This window comes from Pan troglodytes, chromosome 10, assembly GCF_028858775.2.
Source record: "Pan troglodytes isolate AG18354 chromosome 10, NHGRI_mPanTro3-v2.0_pri, whole genome shotgun sequence".
NCBI lineage: Eukaryota > Metazoa > Chordata > Mammalia > Primates > Hominidae > Pan > Pan troglodytes.
In genome coordinates, this window is record NC_072408.2 from 82368649 (window position 1) to 82371040 (window position 2392).

The 2392-nt window shown below is 43.7% G+C and overlaps 1 pseudogene; it reads left to right on the plus strand.

The window, feature by feature from the left end:
- Window positions 1-522: 522 nt before the first annotated feature.
- Window positions 523-2032, plus strand: LOC100612273 (6-phosphogluconate dehydrogenase, decarboxylating-like; annotated as a pseudogene).
- The last annotated feature ends 360 nt before the right edge of the window (window positions 2033-2392 follow it).

Here is a 2392-nt window from a genome sequence, read left to right on the forward strand (position 1 = left end):
AATGGGGACAAAATTACAAAGAAGACTAACCAGAACTAGGAGAAGAGAAAGAGAAGGCAAAATCAAAAGCTATTTCCCTTTTGAAACCTATGAGACTGTGAATATAGCATTGCCATTAATAGCAACAGGAAAGTCATAAAGATAAATGTTTTGGGTCTCAAAAGATATGTGAGGTTTGCAGTTTACTAAATTCGAAGGGCCAATCCATTTGGAAGTGTGAAGTTGGCTTGTCGGAGAATAGAAAAAAAAACTACTCAAGGGAGGATTTGGGAATTGGCATAAAGATGTCACTGAAACTGAAGAAGTACATGTGTTTTTCATGGGACAAAGTACACAGATTAAGCTTCTGTAGATGGCTAAGGATAAAAGTTTCAAAAATATTTCTATTTAGCAGATGGTGGAGGAAAAAGAGGCATCTAAAAAGACAAAATTCTGGCAGCTGGTATATCCTTCACTTGCCTGTGAGCCGTGAGCCCTCCACACTTTGCCCACTCCAGTTCTACTCTGTCCGATGCTTCCACCATGGCCCAAGCTGGCATTGCACTGATTGGACTGGCTGTCATGGGCCAGAACTTAATATTGTGCATGAATGACCATGGCTTCATGGCCTGTGCTTTTAATAGTACAGTCTCCAAAGTTGATGATTTCTTGGCAACAAGGCAAAGGGAACCAAAGATGTTGATGTTCAGTCCTTGACGGAGATGGTCTCCAAACTGAAAAAGCCACAGGCGTATCATCCCTCTTGTGAAGGCTGGTCAAGCTGTTGATGATTTCATGAAAAAATTAGTACCACTGTTGCACACTGGTGATGTCATCATTGATGGAGGAAATTCTGAATATAGGGATGACACAAGACGATGTAGATACCACAAGGCCAAGAAAATTTTATCAGTGGAGAGCAAAGTTAGTGCTGGAGGAAAAGGATCCCAGTATGGCCTATCACTCATGCCAAGAGGGAACAAAAGCTGGCCCCTATCAAGACAATCTTCTAAGGCATCACTGCAAAAGAAAGAACTGAGGAACTTTTCTCTGACTGGGTGGGAGAGGAGGGAGCAGGCCACGTTGTAAAGATGGTGTACAATGGGATAGAGTATGGGGACATGCAGCTGATCTGTGGGGCTTACCACCTGATGAAACATGTGCTGGGCATGGAGCAAAACAAGATGGCACAGGATTTTAAGGATTGGAATAAGACAGAGCTCGACTCATTCTTGAATGAAATCAAAACAAGATGACGGAGGCCTTTGAGGACTAGAATAAGACAGAGCTCGATTCATTCTTGATTGAAATCACAGCCAATATTCTAAGATACTGATAGCAAATACCTGCTGCCAAAGATCAGGGACAGCACAGGACAGAAGGGCACCAGAAAGTGGACCACCATCTCCACCCTGGAAGATGGCATTCCTGTCACCTTCATTGGAAAAGCTATCTTTGCTCGGTGCTTATCCTCTCTGAAGGATGAAAGAATTCAAGCTAGCAAAAAGCTGAAGGGTTCCCAAAAGATCTAATTTGATGGTGATAAGAAATCATTCCTAGAAGACATTCGGAATGACCTCTATGCTTCCAAGATCATCTCTTATGCTCAAGCCTTTATACTGCTAAGACAGGCAACCACTGAATTTGGCTGGACCCTCAGTTATGATTGTATTGTCCTGATGTGGACGGGGGAGGCTGCATCATCAGAGGTGTATTTCTAGGAAAGATAAAGGATGCATTTCATCAACGCCCAGAACTTGAGAACCTATTATTAGACGACTTCTTTAAGTTGGCTGTTGAAAACTGCCAGGACTGCTGGTGGTGGGTGGTCAGCACTGGGGTCCAAGCTAGCATTCCCATGCCCTGTTTCACCATTGCTGTCTCCTTCTGTGATGGATATAGACACGAGATGCTCCCAGCCAACCTCATCCAGACTCAGCGGGATTACTTCGGGGCTCACACTTATGAAGGCTTAGAAAAACAGGGACAGTTTACCCACACCAATTGGACAGGCCATGGTGGCAGTGTGTCATGCTCTTCACATAATGCCTAATCATGCTGTTTCTGTTGGCCGTCACAATTCCATAGACCGGGACGTTTCATGTATCACACAACCACACAACACCACTTAATGGTCCTTTGTTCTATTTTCTGCTCAGATCTTTTAAAATAAAAGAATGTAAGAGACTCCCAGAAAAGTCATATAGGGTTTATTTATAAAGTAGCTCTGTGAGAACCATCATGCCCTCTGCCCTTGCCTCTTGGGACTGACCAGGAGCTGATAATGTGCACGAGAGTGAGAACCAACCCGTTGAAGCAGTCGTTCCTAAGTGCTCTCTGTGGACTAGTGAGGCTCCTCTCACGTAAATAGGGAGACTGTTGTTACAAGTTGATCAAACTGGAATGTTTCTAT